This window comes from Notothenia rossii (genome assembly GCF_949606895.1).
Source record: "Notothenia rossii genome assembly, chromosome: 10".
NCBI classification, from domain to species: domain Eukaryota; kingdom Metazoa; phylum Chordata; class Actinopteri; order Perciformes; family Nototheniidae; genus Notothenia; species Notothenia rossii.
The window spans coordinates 59541427-59563689 of record NC_136908.1 but is presented as its reverse complement, the minus strand read 5'-3'; positions in this window follow the sequence as shown (position 1 = coordinate 59563689).

Here is a 22263-nt window from a genome sequence, read left to right as displayed (position 1 = left end):
GTCGATTTTTCCCTTTGAAATCTGACTTTTTTCTTCTGAGACAACATTTTTAGTTATAAAAAGACTCCAAACTGCTCTTTTAAAAACTTTTTTCCCACCTGTTCTTCTGTATTCTTCCTGACTCAGGAGCACTGGGCCCATACGGATCTACTAATAGCAAAAGACTATATTATGTTATAATGGGCTGCAGTCAGCCACTTTGTAGGTCTGAGTGGTCCTGGAGGTGTACCTCACACATTAGCCCATCGTCCCCCTGCCATTTGTTACCACTGACAGGACCCTATGTCAGTGAATTACAGCTAATACACCTGAGCTGTGCTTTCATTTAAAAAGCAGCTGCCAAAGAGGTTTCCAGCCTATTAAACTCACTGACTGTTCAAGCGCCTCTGCTCAAATAGTGGTTAAGCTTGTGTTCCCATAAATCACTTGAATTGCAAAACATGAGTGGAGTTTGTTAAAAGAACAGGCAAAGTAAGTAAGTTTGTTCCTCAAAACAGCTCTTTTATGCTTTTTTGGGTTTCCCTTTCCTGTAGTGTGTTATACAGGTTTGTGTGCAGGAATGACTCCTTTGTTTACTATAGACAACGTGACATTACTTTGTTACATTTGCGCTATTATTGGCTGGCACTCCAACACATTGTACGCTATACGCAAGGGGCGGGACATCTATGAGCGGTTGACCAATCACAACAGAGCCAAACAGCTAACCAATAAGAGCAGACTGTGCTCTGGTTTCAGACAGAGGCTGTTTCTCAATCTCGAGGATGCTGGCTTGGTAGTCGCGTACTTCCAAGTCACTTGCTTCAGAAATGAAGCAAGAATGCTTCCAAGCCACGGCTTTGGAAAACGAAGAAGAAGGCCACTCTCTCTAACGGTTTCAACATAAACTATACCGAAAATAAATACCTCACGATGTCTATCTAATTATGATCTTGCTTTACTTTTACGGAACATATTTTTGGTGATAACAAATGTATCAAAGTAACATATTTACCAACACATGTTCTACGCCACTACATACTTACATTTAAATGTGTGCTGCGTCGGTTCAGCCATTCTCCGCAAGGGATTTTGAAATTGGTCCGTGCGCAAAGCATTGTGGGGATTTTAAGGACGCGAAGTCTACCCATGTGCAGCCTAGAAATTTCCCTCAAACCAAGGACACGGCCTTGTGGAATTCCAAGTATGCTGGAGATTGGAACAGTCCTTCGGCGGCACTCGATGACGTAGCATCCTTGAAATATTGGCTTGCAAGCCAGTATCCTCGAGATTGAGAAACGGACAGAGGGTGAAAAGAGGTGCTGCAGTATGAGACAAATAAAGAGTTTTTTGAACATTAAAGCACGGACACATGTCGCAGTAGAGACACTACTGATATGAAGCTAAACATGAGCATAGTAAGGTCCCTTGAAGAGAAAAGAAACAAAACAAACATAATACATTGTTTTCTTTGGGTTCTGGTTACTCTTCTGACAGTTAAAACCTTGATCATGGTAGCAAAAACGATCAGTGTGTATGGAGATTAAATTATGTTCAAATGCAGAGAGCTTTATGAGGCATTTGCACAACTGAGAAAGAAACCAGTTGCCATGGTGTTACTGCTGCTAGTGGAGACACACACTTTTCATTGTGGACATCATGCATTGGAGCAGATCCGTTTGGAGGACTTTGTATTTGTTAATGCTGAAGTTAATCATGCACAAAAGGAAAAGTTTAGAAAACCTCTTTATGCCCTGGTGATTTTGTTCAAATCCTCCCATTCAGTGACATTGTTGTCAGTTAAATGTTTTGTAGCATTTTTGTGTTGTCAATGTTTTTTTTTCTAAATATCTCAACATCTATTAGAAGGTTTGCCATGTCCTTTTGTGCAAACATTTAAGCTCCCCGGACTATTGGCAAAGACATATCCAATTACAAACGCTGCCAGCTGCTTTGGACTTGTTTTCTAACTAATGTTAAAGGGCTACATTAACATTGAAAACATGTTATCAACCACAATTACACTCTGACTACACTGGGTTAATCAGTTTAGTCATTTGGACGTTGTTTGTTTTTTTAAATGGAAGTGATAACCCTTATGCAACATTTCCCACAGCGAACTAAAAGGGAAAATACCTCTGAAGTGCATGAGTGAATAAATTATCAGAGCACAGCTGGTCAATTGTTTTGTAAATCTACAATGACCGGTCACTTTGTTCATGTGTCTGAAGGGATGTGCATTCCCCATGTTTTATCCTCAAGAGATACAAAATGAAGCTCAACGCAAGTTCTTTAAGGAAGACTGGTATACGTTCACTCCGCAGCTGCTTATAATCAGCTCATCACGGGCGTCGTCTTTAACCTATTACATTCACCTCATTCTCCAGCAGCCAATCACCGTGCTGCAGCCAAACTTTAAAATGGTTCTCCTCTCTCCTGCAGTCAGCTGTGATTTCAGGTTGTCATGCTGCCGCCCGCCTCCTCTCCACCCACCTCCTTTCATCATATCCAGTGCCAGGAGAGCTAATCCAAAGACCTCATCACACCTCCTCTTCATCCTATCTCCTCATCAAATCCAGATCTTCAGCATCATCACCAGTGTCTAGACCCGGGAGGGGGGGGGGGGGGTTCCCTATATGCTCACGGCTGCATTTCCCCCTTTAGATATACGATTTCAGGATCGGGGTCTAATCGTCAAAGACTTAACATTTATCATATGACGTGTCAATAAATGTTATTTAAACAAAATGAAGTCTCTCCTGATTGAAATACACAACACATGCACATTTTAGAAATATATGACACACCGAAGACAGAACAAATCATTTCGACAGGCAAGAACACACACGGTTAAGCGTGTATCATCAGCATAAAAATGTTCCAACTCTTGTTGTTAAAATAAATTCAAGTTTCTTCTTCTGTATCTTTCAACACTTCATTGTTCAAATTGGCAAATTATGGGGAAAAAAGACAAAAACCAAGATCGAGTCAAAGCTCTGATTGTTCATCACTTTTTCTCCAGTTTAAAAATCTTTGTTGATTAAATAACGGCAGAAAAATTATAAGTAAAAATGTTTTATAATTTGCTGGTTACACCCTAACGCTGCGTCCACACGGCGGCGTGTGTTGAAGCTTGCCGGCGGGGGCATGTCTGAAGCTTGACCAACAACCAATCATGTATCTCCCGCCCCGGACACACAAACACGCGGTTTGATTGGCTAGAGCTTGCACTGGCATATGATTTCATTGGCTGACGCCTCCGTCGAAGCTTCAAAAGTTGAACATTGCTCAACGACGCTCCCACGATGCAGTTCGACAAAGTGTGACGTCACCCCATTCAAAGTTAATTATACGTTATGATATAGACTGAGGGATGTAGAGGATTCCCTCGGGAAAAAGACAATGAAAGCCTGGCTGTTTCTCAATCTCGAGGAAACTGGCTTCCAAGCCAATATTTCAAGGATGCTACATCATCGAGTGCCGCCGAAGGACTGTTCCAATCTCCAGCATACTTGGAATTCTACCGAGGCCGCGTCCTTGGTTTGGGGGTAATTTCGAGGCTGCACATGGGTAGACTTCGCGTTCTTCAAATCCCCACAATGCTTTGCGTACGGACACATTTCCCCAAATCTGCAGCGTAAAATGTAAGGCGGGGCCTCTCATATGACGCACACCTGCACACTTGCTAGCCTGTTCCACTCTTCGTTTTCCGAATGCCAGGAAGGATTCTTGCCTCTAGCTTCTGAAGGAAGTGACTCGGAAGACATGTGCTACCAAGCAAGCATCCTCGTGATTGAGAAACGGCCCCTGTGTTAAAGAATAAAACAAGGAAATTGAAAAGATAAACTTTAACGGTCAAGAAAAACAAAACCTTTCCTACAACTACACCCCTCGCAACAAGTATGGATTAATACATCAATAAGGCTCTACAGCGGCGTTGACCTGGATTCACCTTATCGCAGTTGCATATCTCTAATATTCCCCGTGTAAACTCTATATCCCCAAGAGAAAATGAACACAGACAATCTGACAAAGAGAAACAGAATCAGTGAGCAAAAGTGAATATGTGACAGGTAGAGTTACGCCACCATACAAGAGTCATTCCCAGAGGAAATGTCGAGCTCTACTTCACTGCTGATGCCTTGTCACTCCGCAGCCACCATCTGTTAAAGAGTCACCGCTGAACCCTCTGATATCTGTCTGAATGAAACCAGTATGATTTGGTTCTGTTTGAGTATTATATCACCACAGTCTAATGCATAAGCTTTACTTGTTGCCTCTTAAAGAAGAATCCAGGAATAAATACTGAGTTAAATCCAGGCTGAAGACTTCATCTTTTTGTCGCTGCTTTTAATTGAACTATTCACATCTTAAACTGCACTGTAACTTTTTATTCATGTACTTTTTATTCATGTATTTTTTCTTTTAATGTTTCTTTTATTATCTTTTACTGTTTTTAAATGCGTTTGTCTGAATGTCTTTCATTTTTGTAAAGCACCTTGAATTGCCTTTTGTTGAAAGGGGCTATATAAATAAATTTGCCTTGCCTTATGAGTATCGGTTAGCTTACATTCCTGTCCAAGAAAGGGCTGCCGTTGACCGAAGTTCAATCGACTAGTCGCGCACATTTATGAACACAAGTCCCATTCATCCATTCATAAGATGGACAGGAAACATGAAATATTAAAACACCACCAGCAGGAATGTGTGTTTGATTTATTTTGTCTTTGGCATTCATTAAATGGTTTCATTTCCAAGCTGAGAAAGAACAGATGTGAGTAAAATGATGGCAGATTGTGTTTAACTATAAACAATAACATTTTACACGTGCAAAGTGCATATGAGTCACAGCGCAACAATGCTAACGACAGAAGTGCCAGTAACGATTCAAGCAAGTAGTAACGGAGCAAGTAGCAAAGAAATCACTCAACATTAGTATGTTACAGAATGGGAAAATTAACCATGCTTTTTTTAGTCGATATGGGGACACCCCTACCTGTTGAGCAGCTGCTAGGTAAGAGATTAGACCTTTACTGTGGCCTCCAAATCCTTCTTTTAGTTAAGAGTCTACCATCAGCAGTACTACACTGATATAGAGACACAGATGGGACCGGTCAGATGGACGTGAGAGATTGTAAACTCACTTTAAGGTAGTTTCCATCGACCATGTCGCCTCATTCTGGGTTGAATTGGATTGTAAACCCATTCGAACTCGATTTACTCATCTCTTGAAGCTGTCGTATAAATCTCTGTGACATATATTCAGATTGTACTATGGTTTTGGGAGTTTGAAGACTTATTTTTCTTCACTGAGACACAAACAACACAATTCAATATTTCAGTATTACCCCCAGAATATACTGCTGCCTGTAACCCGAATACCATCCCTGGAAAATAAAACAACGAAATGAACAAATCACATGGTGTCTCATCAGAGGGGCATCTCTATTAAATCATAGAGAGAGAATTGAAATGGCTTCCAGTGATATATGAACAGTGAATATCACTTTATAATACACCAGAATACATGGTTTTTGCTATGGTAACAGAAAATAATGTTGAAAGACAGTTTTTCCTTTGAATTCTCTGTATGAAATGATCAGCATGAAGCCTTCATAAGCCCCCCTAGTTGGTCATTTACCCACTGAGGCCAGAGAGAACCCTTTCTCATTAAAGCTATAATTGCATGGTGTAGACTTTAGAGTACCGGCACCTTTTTATCCCAATTCAAGCACTGGTTATGGCGAATGGAAGACAATGTATCGTGAATGAGATATTACCCCAACAATTCAGTGGTCAAATTAAACTCTAACCCATTGCCTCCAGTATATCCTTTCTTTTTCCTTATCTTTTCTTGTCTCCACGGTCTATCACAGTTGCACAGCGTGACTCGACGAATGAACAACTGGCAGGGAGAAAAAACTCCCCGAGGACCGAGGATGTCAGACGGATACCAACCAAGATGGAGTAAGCCCTTGTTCTTCACAATAGGCTGCACTTCATCAAGTCGTGAAGCTCTGATTGCCCTCAGGACTATTAGACGGTGGAAATAAGGGCCAGGTAGCCCTCACCTTGAATGAAATGCCCCCACAAGGTCAGTCTGTTTGATGTAAGGATAGTCGATCAGTTCACATGTTTTCGTTGCAACTAGAGGCCTTGTTTGTGTATGTGAAGGCTAGAATAACTTACTCATTGATGTGAAAAAGGTTCAATACAAAGGAAACTTCATGATTTATTTATATCAACCGTTATTGTAGAGCAAATGACATGAATTCATTGTGGTATGGTTGCAACCGATCTCTATAAAGGTTACTATACGAGCCCAGGGCTGAAGTCGAATAGTCCATTTAGCTTAGGAACCTTCCTAACGGAGTGAAATGGCCCGGAAGTCCCTCAGTGGCAGCCATGATAAGTGCTGTTCGAATTCTCTAGATGATAGGAAAGGAGGTTTCAAACTTCCTTTATAACCTCCTTTAGCTTAGGAACCACTGGACCTCCCTTGACGAAAGGAGAGGAGAAAATGCTGCCCCACAATGCCTTGCAGCTGCAGCATTTGCCGTCACACAACAGTCGGCCGTTCACAGAAACAACCGATTATGACCGAGGAATGATATCATGAAAGTTACGGTGCTTATTAAGCTTTTTAAAACGTATGTGGTAAGTTGCCAAAGTGCTTTGTTTTGAACGTTCATCAGTATTATAATCTAAAAGAGAAATATGAACATTAGTTTTTACTGAAATGATCAAATTAAGCCAACATTTCAGTCTTTACTGAGCTGTGTGGGGTTTGTTCAACTTTTAAAAGATGTTTGAATGGTGATATACACAGTGATAGGTGTTAAGGACTAACGTTTATAATAAATACATTTGTATTTATTTTAAGATCTTTTCATACAATCATACGTATTGGGATCATTTGTATTGATGTGGACCGGAGGGAGAGGGTGACGAGCATAAGTTTCACTTTCCTTTTTTATTTCAATTCCAACTTTGGTCATGAAGAATATGTTTCTCTGTTGTCCCTGTTCATAAAGCATAAAACAACAGCATCAGAGCACGGTGCAGAGTCTCTAGATGAGTTTACTGTAGTCCCTCGTTCTTATTATGCTGTAGTCCGCTGTATAGAACACTGTAGTTTCCATAGTTTCCCCACAGCAGCAGACGCACATTTATGATGTCCGCTGGCGCATCATAAACACGTCAGATAGTGAAAGTGCATTCGGATTCTCTAAACACCACAGTCTCTTCTCCTAAGTCCTTTTGAATTCTCCTATCCACTATCCCTTAACCCCGTGACGTTTCACTCAGAGGTCAAGGAATAGGAGATGCTAGTGAATTAATTTGTTTGTAAAGTTTGAGAAACAGAGCCTCGTTGCGGGGAAATTATACAGATGGCTAGTCCGCACCTGAGAATGTCTATGCAAACGTTATTATTAATAATAATGAAAAAAAAAAAATTATTAAACAAATGAATCAATTTTTTCTTTTATTTTCCATTTTTATTTTGTAATCATCTCGCGACCCCCACTCAGGGTCTCGCAACCCCCCGGGCGACCCCCACCTTGGGAAACCCTGGCCTAGATTACTGCAACTCCCTCCTGGCTGGTCTGCCTGCATGTGCCATCCGACCTCTGCAGCTCATCCAGAATGCAGCGGCTCGTCTGGTCTTCAACCTTCCTAAACGTTCTCACGCTGCTCCTCCGCTCCCTTCACTGGCTTCCGGTAACTGCTAGAATCCACTTCAAGACTCTGGTACTTGCGCACCATGCTGCGAATGGATCTGGCCCTTCCTACATCCAGGACATGGTTAAACCATACACCCCAGCACGTGCACTCCGCTCTGCATCAGCCAAACAGCTCGCTGCACCCGCACTGCGAGGGGGACCCAAGTTCCCATCAGCAAAAACACGTGGGTTTGCTATCCTGGCTCCAAAATGGTGGAATGAGCTCCCCATTGAAATCAGGACAGCAGAAAGCTTACACATCTTCTTCAGACTGAAAACTCATCTCTTTAGACTCCACTTCCAGAGATAGAATTATTAACAAAGCACTTATATACTAACAAAGGACTGGCTTATCTAGAGCCAGTTGAGTAGCACTTGAAATGTTTGGCTCTATGAAACCTGATGTACTTATATGATTCTGTTTTCTTCAAGGTTGTATCTTCCTGGTCGAATGTACTTATTGTAAGTTGCTTTGGATAAAAGCGTCAGCTAAATGCAATGTAATCTTTTCTTTAGCTCAATGCAATCGCTCACTCTGCATTTCCTAGTTAATAGGGTGAACTGTCAAAGTCTCGACAAATAGATATACAAATAAAGAGTGGCTATAGGAAATATTCACAGTTATAACAAAGTTAAACGCCTGTTACGAAACAAATAAACCAAGTATGGCAGTGTGGATATTTGTTTTATTGTATAAACTAATTCCCTATTAAGCATATACATCTTTGAAACAGGCTTTTTAAAATTGTTTTATTTGAACATATTTCAATTTCTTGTCAGCTTTAATTCACGGGAATTTCATTAGGATCACTGTAGATGTTGATTTTGTTCTGTATTTATTTGAATATTATTTGAATATTTTTGTTATGTTTTCTGGAAAGCACTTTGGGCTGCTTTGTGCATGAAAGGTGCGATACAAATAAAGTGTATTATTATTATATTAACAACCACATCTTGTTTGATTAGTTGAACAAACTATAAGAGAGAAAATTAGTGAAAGCAGATGATGGTGTTGCTCCTCCTGATGGATCCTTTGCACATGTCGATGGCGACCTTTTCAAAATGGTAGAAACATGAACCAAACAGCCTCGGGGAACATTTCACTGTTTGGATGTGAGAAAAATCAGCGTGATGTGATTGATTGATGTTTTCTATGCAATTACAAACTGAGAGGGACACAGATTAAAGCCGTTCATGGGGCCTTTTGTTGATGCCATTCCAAATATCAAATCCTGTGTTACAGATTAGCGTTATTCCTTTGAAGTGACAGAACAGGTGTTTCCCGATGAAAAGGGAGATTAATTGGTTGGCGGTGCTTAAGAAATCCTCATTAAGGAAGACGCTGTGATATTAATTGGTGCATCATTTGTCCGTGAAATGCTCAGTATTTACCCTGTCAGTCATGGTGTGAAATTGTTTTGCCCACATCACTAGGACAAATACATCTAATATCACCTTTGTTGTGGAAAATGCAAAACTGTTGCTCAATATTAAATTAGGATTTCTAACTTTTTGATTTTTTTGGTTAGTTTGTGGTTAGTATAGTATGTCGAAAAAACGCAAAAAATAACAATATAGTATGTCAAATATCAGACAAAAATGTCATAGTATAGTACGTCAAAACTATTTATAACAATAATAACCTGTCGTCTTTTTGCATATATTCGACAAACTATACCATGTGTTTTTTTTGCATATTTTCAACATAGCCTACTATGTACTTTTCAACATGTCGTTTTTGTTGTCGAAAATATTTGAAAAAAACACAAATCATACTGTATATTTCATTATTAGTTAATACATTCTAGAAAAACATTTCTTGTGAAAAGGAAAGTGGATGAGGAAAATGAAACATTTCATCTTGTGAGCTCCACTTGTTGATATGGTATCCATTGGAAATGTAATTTTAAATAAATCTCAACACCTCAGTTTAGCCACAGCATGAGGTTTGTTCATCCTCCATTAAGCCATCTGATAAGGTGTGATGAAGCATATCTTTTTTGCTATGCCAACATTAATTACAGACATCAATTCATTAATATTCACCTCTGCTTCAAGTCGCCCCACCGGTAACTAAGGCCCACCTGTTTCTGTGATGAAGATTGGATCAGGGTTTATGAATATCTCACGGTGAAGACGCAGGTGCTTTTCTTTTGGCAGCAGAGTGAAACAGAACAGACTGTGGTGATTCTGAACGTCCACTCTCATTCAGACGGCCATTTATCACTCAGACTCAGATCTCAAAGTGGAGTGGACCTCTCAGTATCATATGGATATCAGTTAACATGACACTGACTTATTGTTGGTGTGTACATACATTAGAACTCATTGTATGCTGCACATTTCTAATAATAATAATAGATTACATTTGTATAGCGCCTTTCAAGGTCCGCTTTACATGGTGAACAAACAAACAAACGAGGCAATTAATAAAGTAAAACAGTAGCCGCTTTCACACCAAGTACTTTGCCGTACTTAGTGCCAGCACTTAGTACCCCCATGGAACTAAGTACAGATCGCGTTCACACCGGAATAAGTCCCTGAGGGAAGATTACGCAAATGAAGCCGCTGACGTCACTTCTTCTTCTTCTGCTTTGGGTTTACTGGCAGGCCTCAAACCACTTCACGGCGTATACTGCCACCCGAAGTCCCCGGCCAGAAGTCCCCGGAGTTGGGGACTGGCTTCAGTAGAAGCTGCTGGGAGTCCTACTGAAGCCTTCCGAGTAAATCGCCAGAACGCCGACACCTCCTCATCTCCCATGTTTTATTTTGTGTTGCCAGAAGTTAGTCTCTCTCCGTTGGTGCGCGGGGCTAATGCTAATGCTAATAATGCTAATGCCACCAAATACAACGGCGGCTTCACAAAACTTTTCAGAGTTTTACGGGGCGTGGTTTGCAATTCGCCCAGCCAATCGGAAATTGGTACTTTGTTTCTACCCAGGGTAGTACCACCTCTCTAGCAAGCACTAACAATGGGGCTAAAAGTTCTTGGAACTAAGCTTTCTTTTTTTTTCTTTTTTTTTTTTTTTTGTGTCTACAGAAGGTCCAATTGTGATAGACACGGTTCGCCACTGCTGTCATGCATATATGTCCCAATGGAATCAATGGGCCTCTCAATGTTCGCCATCTGGGCTTATCCCATATATTATACAGACACTACCACAGAAGTGTCTGTTAAACATTACTACAGTAACATAATATAGTAACAGTTACAAACGTGCTTTTGAAATGACTCTACTATAAATGTATATACTTGTATAATTTGCAAAAACAATACATTATATCACAAATCTTGAGTGACATTAGCATAGAAAATCCCCCCCAAAAAAGCTATTCATCTTTTTTCCATTTGACGCTTTTTCCTTTCACATATTTACTAGTCAGTACGATCAGTGACATGCATTTATTCAAATGCTGGTACAAGGTATAAAGTTGCTTTTTACATAAAACAAATGGTTCCCCTTCAGATACCTGCATCAGATTGCTTTATTATTAAGCAGCTAGGTGTATAGAGATAATTGTAATCATGATTAAATCAAGGTTTATTTACATTCAAGCATTATTCAGTCATTGCGGCACATTTACTTCAGTCACAAAACAAAGCCTCAGAATTGTTTGCACTTCTATTGCATTAAAGGAAATATTTTGTTTAACGTGAACAATCTAAGCCGAAGGGATGTTGTAATTTGGTGAATCCCACGGGACAGTTTGCTCTTTACTCAGGTGGGCTAGGGTCTGTGTGAGGAGACACTCTCTGTCACTGCTCCATCACAACAACAGTGTGCATACTGTATGAGTCAGTGTGTACACATGGCTGAGTGTTCATCCTTTAACTCATGCCCTTGTCGTTCTGGAGATACGACAGCATCTCTGGGGGTTTCATTCAACCCCATCTCCGTCCTTTTTCTGCCTCTCACTCCGGCTCAGTATCTGTGATCACAATGAGCCTGTGTTTTGTCTCAGCCCATGTTCCTGATAACAGCTAATGAGTAGTCACAATGAAAGTGTCTCTGCTCGCCCCTCAGAAATAATTCAATGAATTAATAATGAAAGTCTGACAAAAGGTCTGAGTGTGGGGGAGTGGACTCTACCTGGGATAATGAAAAAAGCCTTCATCTGTTATGATAAACACGTTTGTTTTTGTTTGATTTGCATCATGGTTTGTGTCAGTGTTGGAAGATATTCAGATTCTACTTTAGTAAAAATAGGAATATATCACGGAAAGACCTGAAGTACTTTAGAGCTCCTGCGTTTAAAACATAAAGTAAAAAAGGGATAGCATTGTGTTTGCAGATTGCAACCAACAATATACCCCTCCCTTTACATAACTATAATAACTAAAGCTAGTTAATAACACTTTACAAGAGTGTCTGAGGACTACGGTCGCCCTTAAGGGATTATTAATTAAGTATTTCTTTAATAAACACCCAGGAGACAGCAAGTCAGTTTAGGATGTTTACTGCTTCTTTTTCATCTAATTTCATTCGAATAGATTTTGATCTCGTTTATTTTTTAAACTGAAACACAAACAAAAAACACAGTTACAAGGTGTTGCTTGATGGTTATATGAATAAACAAGAGTAAACAAACATTTGACATTATGAATAACCATAGCATTGATGCTAACCAAACATTTGAATTGTCATTAATATGCTACAAGATTAGTATTACACATTGATTTAGAGTCTCTAGCACAACTATTTTTATCAAATATGTAGGCAAAAGCGTTTCAACAGACAATTAGTTAGTACAGGGTCGCCCCTCCCTCCAGGCCAATCACGCAGGCTGCAGGGGGCCCCGCCCAGAGGGCCTCAGCTGCTGTGCGCAGTTCTCCGCTCAGTTCTCCGCGCACCCCCCGCGAGAGTGAGAGGTGACAAGGGGAGCACGTCTGTAACCCGACACCGTTGCAATGAATCGACATCTGACCAATCACGGCTTTGATACGGCCACTAGTGAAGGTGAAGAGATGTCGGTGAAAAGACAGTTTCAGTCCGGCGGAAGCAAGAGGGAATAAAAACAAAACATGAAGAAACTAGAGCATCAATCGAAGGGGGGAAAATGACATTGACTCATACAACCCACGTTGTATGAGTCAATGTCATTTTCCCTCCTTTTATTCATTTGTATGACAATTTGCACATTTCATGGTGATGCGCAGCCTCTCCCCTTAACTCCTGGAGTCATCATCATGTCAACCACAACACGGAGAAATACTGATAGAAATGTGTGTAGTTGTTGATACATTGCTGACAGAGGGAACTACATTTGAATACAGATTTAAGAAATATCAGTTTTTGAGCATGTCCTAAGCATGTTTTGTCTTGACTATATTACAACTATATTATAATAAAATAATATAGTATTTATAATATTTAATTGATTATGATTATGATTATTAGTAGAAGTAGTTTATTTGCATTAATTATATTTTAATCTTTTTGAGGCTAGTATTTGGCAGGAAATGCAGACGTATTCACCTGGAAACGCATATTGAACGACATACATGCACATTTACCATTTACCTCAATGTATACAAAAGTAACTGTGTTGATGATAACAGTAAACAGGAATTATATTTGCAAAGTAGCCTACTTTGTTTCCAAACATTTTTTTTCACTCCTGTCGGTTGGGGGGGGGGGGGGGGGGCTCATCTCACAATGTCGCTTGGGGCCCCAAGTTGGCCAGGGTTGGAAGGAGAGTGCATGGACAGAGGAAACAACCCATGTGCTCCATAGAAAACCAGAAACAGGAAACTAGGGCAAGCCTTTAAGGACACACAGTGCAAAACAAAAAACACACTCTGCTTGCCTTCTTAAATGTACAGCACACATAAATCTGCTGAATTAAAGGTTGGGTTCGAGATACACTTTTTGTTATATTCCATGGAATGCTCTTAACATCCCGACAGCAATGAATATCTGAAGTGCTTTGACAAAAAATCCATAAAAAAATGTAATCTGTGGAAGCCGTGGCGCTGTAAAAAGCACGACCAATCATCTGAGCCGGCCCGGCTAAAATAACTGGATGCCCTACCTGCCTGTCAGCCTTCCATCTGTGCACAAACTTATCTCGTGCCCTCATTGGTCATGTGCGCGTTCGTGTGTGTTGGAGGAGGGGCTCTGTAAGGAAGTGGCAGATTTTTTCCGGCTGTGTATTTTCAAATTTTAGCGCACTCGAGCTGGTTTCTCCAAAATTACCTACCCTACCTTTAATGCATACATTTGATTTCAGTGCTGCAGCTGTTTTAGCTGCTTAATTTACTGTTGGGTAATTCAATCTACTATAATATATCATACTGTGTAAAATCACTTCATATTTGTAGCAGCGCTCCTGTAGAAATCTCTAAAATCTCATCTGAGAAAAACAGCCTTAATTGCAGCTTTGTTCAAATTAATGTTCACTACCCATAAAGACATACTTTATTAAATCAAAAATAATCAATCTGTGAGTGGCTGTGAATGGTAACTAACCAGTTTTGATCCTTTTTCTTATCTAAATGATTATTACTTCTGCAAAGCTTTTTTCTTTTCTTTTCCGCTTTTACCTAATAACATCCCATCAAAGCATACAAAACTCAAATTAATTGCAGGTCAAATCATGACAAAAGACCGTCTGTGTTTCAACAATTTAATTTTCCTATCTTTTCGGCTATAAAGCAGGTTATCATTTGTATTATCCAGTAATGAACACCTGGGCACTTCATAACCAGCGGTGACTGGGGATCATTTACTGCAAGAATTCAATTAAGCATCATGACTGGTTGGCATGCTAATGTTGGCTCAAGCCGGGCTGAAGCAGGCAAGTTCACATAAGACTATAAGACTAATATTTTTTCACACAATTTCATTTGAGAGTTGGACAAAAAGATTGATACCACTTACATGGGTCCACATCTGGGTCTGTTAGCTTAGCTTAGCATTGAAATCAGGGGCCAACAGTTCCTATGGAAAGGTTTAAAAAGATTATCCACCGTACCTTCAAATGTAAAGCTCACAAATCCAACATATATAATAGCCAACAATGTTAGGTTGGAAGGAAACCAGCATCGCTCCAGAAAGTCAATGCAGCCTGCCATGAAATAGTCAATGTCATAGCATCCCTGAAAAGTACAACTTGTTGTTACAATTTGATATAAGTACAGATTGAGCTAGCATGATAGGCTAAAGTTTTCCCCCAGCTTTCAGTCATTATGCTAAGCTAAGCTAAGCTAAGCATTTCCTGAACGGAGCCTTATATTTAACAGTGAGGTATCAGAGTGCCGTTGATCCTATAATCTATCACTGAAAAGGATAAGCATGTTTTCCAAAAGTTTAACCGGTTCCTTTAGGTTTTCTTTTTGAAATTCAAGCACAAGTTGACACGATAACACAGATAGTGATAGCATCTGTAAAAAAGGATATCATGGAGACGAGGTGTGCCTCAGCCCACTGACTGAAACCTGAAAGTGTTTGAAATGGAGCGTGCACTGAACACATTGGAGCTCCCACAGGCTCAGCAGATTGGTCCAGATGAGACATGAGATAGCCATATGGTGAGCCTGATGCAGTGCTTTGCTGCTCTTCCTCCGTCTCACCCCTCTCCCCAGACTCTGAGCAACCTGTCCGCCAGTAAGTAAGGCTTCTCTGAACAGAGGTACATCAGGGGCGACATCAAAGGGGAGTCTGACACTTCATCAGACTGAATATTCTCTATTATGCTAACACACAGCTGACCGAAACAAAACAGCTTAGTGTGGTCGATCGAAGCATTTGCAATTAAAATGGCCGTCGCATGCATTCAGTCAATATAACAAGGCTCATATCTATAGCAGTTTACTTTGTGAACTGTTGAGCAGTCTGCCAAGCCAGCAGAATCTTATACTGTGTACCATATACTATATCTAATAGAACAACTTGGTCTCCGAACTGCAGGGTCAGCTATTACTTAAGAATATGATGGCAGATACACTTCGATCTGAACTGCTGACAAAGCTGGAAGGATCGACCTGTGCAACCAACGCTGAATTCTGTGGTCAGTGCACAAAAAGTTGCAAGCTTGGTGTAAAGAAAGTGGTATTGGTGAGAATTACAGGTAGCTTTTTCACTATAAGACAACTTTAAATGTTGACATTTTTACATTTCTTAGCACTTTTAGGACTTCTTCTACACATTTGGTCTAAATTAGCCTAACAGTAACACTATAGGTCAACTCCATTCAAATGTTAATCTTAATTCAAGAGACTAAACAACAATAATGCTCAGAATAATGGATGGTTTAAGGTTCAACGAAAAATCCCTCCGCTGATGAAGTCCGTACGATAAAATGCTCCAGAACAAACAAGTAAGTGGACCTTGAGTTGACCTGAAATGCCAATTTTCACATCCAATACTTCCACTGGATTTCAACGGAGTGTTGGCACGTTCCCAGTTCTCAGTAGTGACTTTGGTTGGTTCAGTGTTATCATAAATGACAGAAATCACAGCCAAATCTATACAAAACACCAGCCTAGGTGAAATAAACCAGCATCATCCTTTAACCCCAATCACATTCAGCCCTGCATGCCATCAAGATACTTTCTGCATTACCGACAACACCATTGGGGACCACTACATTAGACTGTGATAGTAAATGACAAATAAAAAGATGGGTTGATGTTGGAAACCCCACGTGTGCCCAGATGGCCTTTTTGTATCTGTGGGCCATTTCCGTGGCTGCAACTATAAACAGTTTTATGCCATCTGCTTGGTGATGGATTCGAGTCCATCTGTCTAATAAAGCATCTCCAGAAGCTTGTCCGTGGTTTGCAGGAAGCGTAGGAAACGATTCAGTCAGGGGCCATGACTCCATACATACAGTATGTAAATATGAATATGTTCCGTAGCCTATAGATTTTGTCCGTGGAATTGAACGTTATCCCAACATCTTCTCCTTCATATGGATTGTTACACTCAGGCCAGACGGCTTATTTATTATTGATGCACTGCAGGAGACGGGTTATTCCCTTATTGTACACTATGCTACACCACAGCATATTAGATTTAATTAAACCTCTTTTACTCTCCCCTGTTATATGGCAACCGGGGGAAGGTTTTCCTAAGCAGACAATGCTATTTCATTATCCGGAATGATCCACACATCCACACCTGGTAGTTGTTCGGTATTTTTGCGAGATTCTCCGCCTGAGAACAGAGCAGCATCTTAGTGAGTCTTCCGAATCCTTTATTCGGAAAGTCCGAGTCAGTTTACAAAGGGAATACTACTTACTGTAGTCTGTCGAAACAATTCTTTTGATTCTTTATTTCGAGTCACATATTATACAGTTTGCTCAACCATAATCACTTTGATCAATACACCAAGTGTTTCCAGCACACAAACCAAAGCACAAACAAAACAGAAAACAGGGAACACAAAGGCATCTTTAAGATATTTAAGGCCGTCTTCGCTTCTACTTTTTACAAACCACCTCTCCTGAAGCATCATGGGGAAAGTGATTCATCCCAATACAAACATTTGATAGATTGTATCGTACCAGTGGGGTCCATTTTAAGCCATTTCTTTGTAATTGTTTTTTCTAGCAACTACACTCAGTAATCCAAATCGGTAATTTGTTTTTGGGCTTGTGGGTTTGAATGTAAAAGTCCAAAAGAAAGTTCATTTCATTTAAAGATGATGATTGAAATGCCCTAACCCTAACCCCTAACCCAATACGTTTTTACGTGCCCAGAACAAGGGTTAATGCGGTAACGTGTAATAATCCTCTGTGACTCTGAAGGACTTTCAAATCTGAGAACATAAAACAAGTGATGTCAACATACACTAAATGACATCCATACCGTACCAAATTGTTTCCCCAATGGTGTTGTGGTCACATGTCATCTCTGCCTGGACACTTTTCAGAGGCAGAGACGTTGTGAGTGAATTAAGCAAAATACCTATAAACCATACTGGAGTCATGAAAAGAAGGTCAAGTTGGATATTGGGCATACAAAGCAAGTGTTTAAAAAATCAATCAATCAATCAATGTTTATTTATATAGCCCAATATCACAAATGTTACCTTTGTCTCAGTGGACTTCACAGTTTGTACAGAATATCAGTATGACAACACGACACCCTCTGTCCTTAGCAGGGGCGGATCTAGACAAATATTCATGGGGTGGCAAGAGGGTGGCAGGAGAATTTCAGGGGTGGCATCCCCTGGCAGAAGTATATGCTGATTTAATCGCAGTCATATCAATCAATGTTAACTTGGAAAGCCACAATATTGATATTTTAACTCAATAACATTAGGTGACATTATTATGGCACATCAGTAAAGCCTTAAATATAAATATATAAGGTGGAACACGTAATTTAATGAATTTTAACTTGATGAGTTGGTTTAACTCTTAGACCAGCAGGGGTACCAAATATGCAGACTGCTGCAATAAGTACATTAACTGTCTCATCGATGTGTGTCTGTATGAATATGATCATATTAACAATCATATTATTCCTATCAGCTGTCAATCACTGTTATGATTCACATATTCAGTGTTATTATTAAATAAACTATATTTTTTGGAGGAGTTAATGATGAACATTCCTCAAGATGCTTGCTCACCCTCCTTCAAATTTGAAAGACCGGTAATTACTATCATAATTCAAAATAATCAAAGGAACAGTTCAGCGCCCCACAACTTCATTGCAAACAGTTACAACCTTGACTTTACATCAGAAAGAAAAAACATTAAAGAAATGACTAACTGCATCAGTTAGGGTTAAAAAAACGTTTATTCAGCTAAAACATACATCGCTGCAGTTATTATCCAGTGGAATGCCCTTACCTACTGGCCTAGTTAAATCAAAGTGGTTACTTTTTTTTGGCTGGGCAGTGTAGTTTTACACACCGTCTTATTTGACTTTCTCAGGACTTGAAACTGTTTTTTGGGGGCAGACCCCCACAAAGAAGAAACATATATTTACACATGTAAGGTCATCTTCTTAAACAGTTTATTATTCTCATTGACTCATCCGTGAGCAGAGCATCAAGTTGGCATGTCTATAACAGCTGAATGTGGCGATTACCATCTTGATCAGCAAAACGCCACACAAACTTAATAAGATTTAAAGCTATGGTGCGTTTTGATTCAATGCTGAGTAGAGCCAAACTTGACAGGCTCTTCTCTGTCATAGTAGACCGCAAACAGTTGCCGCTCCAGAGTATTTGTGTTGGGTAATCTATGGTAGGGCTAACCCATACAGTGGTGGGGCTCAAGTCAGTATTTGCAATGTAATTACATACACGCTCCCCTTGACAGTGAAACGCCACGCGTGAGGTTTAGATTATTTCCCTGTCTCAATCCAAATTGAACTGTATGAAATAAAAAGGCACATTTGTCTTGTAGTAAATAAAAAGGGCGACCTGGAGCCAATCCTGCAATTTCCCCACAGGTGAAAGAGTTGAAAACCCAACCCCTGCAGGGATTCTCCCCCAGGAGATTTTTTGAAATACTAACATCAAATACACATTCTGGTGCTCTCTTGAGAAGAAAAATAAATAAATATATATTACTACACGACGTATTTAAAAAAATGAATGCCATTTTAGTTTTTTGTTACTTTGTTCTGAAAGCTGAACCTGCTGCTCCTCACTGAGAGAAGAGGCTGTGTGAATTACTTTACATTGTGGATAAGGGTGGATAGCCCCCATTGTTCTGTGTGTCAAAATGAAAGAGAGCCCACACACCTATCAATCATCAAACCGTGGGGTCTTATAGTTGTACCGATGTATATAGATGTACTACAGCAAAAATATTCTCCGTCAGGACTTCCTGCAACAACACCACGCCGTTATCGTGATTCTGATTGGCCAGAAGACATTATCAAAGATGTTCTATTGAGAAGACGATCACTACGTGACAAAAGTTTTCAAAACCGTTTCTAGTCTTCGGTATTTCCAGACAAGAGGCTATTGAAATCAATCTGACTAACTGCTGTCTGTGCGATTTACTCGGCGCGAGTTGGCAGACTTTATTTTGCTTACTTTAACATAATTTTTCATGGTGGGGCTAAGCCATTTATTGGTATGGCTGTAGCTTACCCCAGCCATACCCTGACCGCAAATACCTCATTCCTTCTGTTTACTTGTATCCAAAATGCTTCTCGTTTTGCGCTGTCCTCCCGTTCAAATGAAATCGCCGCCAATCATATTTCCAAGCTCGCGCCAGGGGGGGGGGAGGGGTTAAAAGGCTCGCGTCTTGTGCTGTATTCACTTGCACTCGGACATTAGAGATTTTCTCTCATAAATGTCCGATAGCCACAACTTTTCTTTCAAAACAAAGCTGCCAAATGGGGTGGCAGCTGGGGTGGCAAGGCATTTTTCTGAGGTGGCAGCTGCCACCCCGTGCCACCCCGTAGAACCGCCACTGGTCCTTAGACCCTCACATCGTACAAGGAAACACTTCCAGAGAAAACCCACAGTTTAAAGGGGAACATGGGAGAAACCTCAGGGAGAGCAACAGAGGAGGGATCCCTCTCCCAGGACGGACAGACGTGCAATAGATGCCGCGTGTAAATTGAAAAGATAATACATTTACAACATAGGTAGACCAAATGTTTGGAAATGCATGTGTGTATAATAAGAAGATGAATCTTAAAAAACTTCTCTGATGCATCTTGAAAGCTTGATGGTGACAGTATTTCTGCATTCATAGTGTCTCATGAGTTACATTCTGCAATATAAGGTATGCTATTCCCCATGTTACACTTCAAATGGAGCAAAAACAATCTTCTTCTTCAGCTATTGATCTTTCATTGATCCGGCATGCCAAAGCATTTCTCACAAGTCCTTCCCTTTATGAATAACCATGCAGTTCTCGGGCTGTTTGGTTTCCCCAGCGCTGGTTGAACTTGGCCAGGCATGTACTAGAATGACTGATGACATGATTCATGTTCACAAGAGGATTAAGATAAGGGTGATACACAACTGACTGCTATTCATTTTGCTCTCTATACTTCAGTATTGCAGTTTTGGTTTGAGCCCTGCTGGCTGTAGAACATGCCTGAGTGCTCCTCTCTCTCCCTGAGCCACCAATCAGCCAACCAAAGCCATTCCACCATGCAGTCCGGCACACACACACACATACATGTTACGGACTGGTTGACCAGGCACTTGCATTGAACGCCTGTACAGACTCACACATGCACACTCTTACACACAGGTGTCTGGCTAACAAGACAGTTTGACATGTGCGAGCAGGTTCTGCTGACCAGAGGGAGATTCTAACTGACGTTAGGAGAAATCCCACAGTCATTTAACTCCTGGCCTTGCTGTTTCACACCCGCTCTCTGTAGACTGCTTAACACAAGCCATGCTGTCAGAAGGGAGGGAGAGAGAGAGAGAGAGAGAGAGAGAGAGAGTGTGTGTGTGTGTGTGTGTGTGTGTGTGTGTGTGTGTGTGTGTGTGTGTGTGTGTGTGTGTGTGTGTGTGTGTGTGTGTGTGTGTGTGTGTGTGTGTGTGTGTGTGTGTGTGTGTGTGTGTGTGTGTGTGTGTGTGTGTGTGTGAGCTGTACTCCCTAGATAAGAGTACTGAAAAAACTAAAATATCGATTAAATGTATTATGTCAACAAATTAGGTTAGTTGAAAGCAATACTATTAAGTTGAACCTATTTAAAATGTATATTATTGCTTTCAACTGAAACATAATACAGTTATGTGGAATCTGTTGACATATTACATTTAATTAAAGTTGACTTTTCAGTCTTTTCAGCGTAGAACGGACCCTGTGGGAAAAGTGGATATCAAGGAGAAAGGAAACCTCAATAACCTTATGTATGTTGTTTCATTAGTTCTTTATCTGGATGTTTTTCACCCCCTTCCCACATCCTTATGACTTGGGCTTTCATACAATATCTATCTTTGACACTAACTCTGTAGCATTTACATGAAAGCAGTACCAGGAGAAATTCTTAACGGGAGGTGCTTTTCTTATGAGAAATTGCAGGCTTTTAGTTTGATTATTTTCCGCCCTGACAAATTCTGAATGCATTATCAACGGGATAAAACATTAACCAGCAGGACACGTGTTTTGACTCTTTCAAGGAAGCAGTTTGATTGTTGACTTCCAGTTTTACAACGATACAAGATTCACTTTTCTGACATTAACCGGGGTCGTGTTTTATTTGCAAATACAAGAGACTTTTTGCCCTTGACACGACCATTATTTCTCTTTCTTACCAAATCACCAATATAATAATGCTCTTGTTTGATTGTAGACCACTTACGGCTGTGTCCTTTGTTGAAAACAGTTTGACTTTCGAAAGAACCACCAATCACAGCCCGAAGTCTTTTTTTAACATCATTCTTCAGTTACTATGAGAAGTGGATTATCGTAGTGCAGGGCGAACGTTACCGTTAAGATCTCCACTCCTAAACTGTCACACACTTTTAATCGTTAATGGATCTCTGCTTTTGTCTGTTTACAACATATTAAATACTTTAAACATCATTGATTTGGATACAAATATGTGTGTGTGTGTGTGTGTGTGTGTGTGTGTGTGTGTGTGTGTGTGTGTGTGTGTGTGTGTGTGTGTGTGTGTGT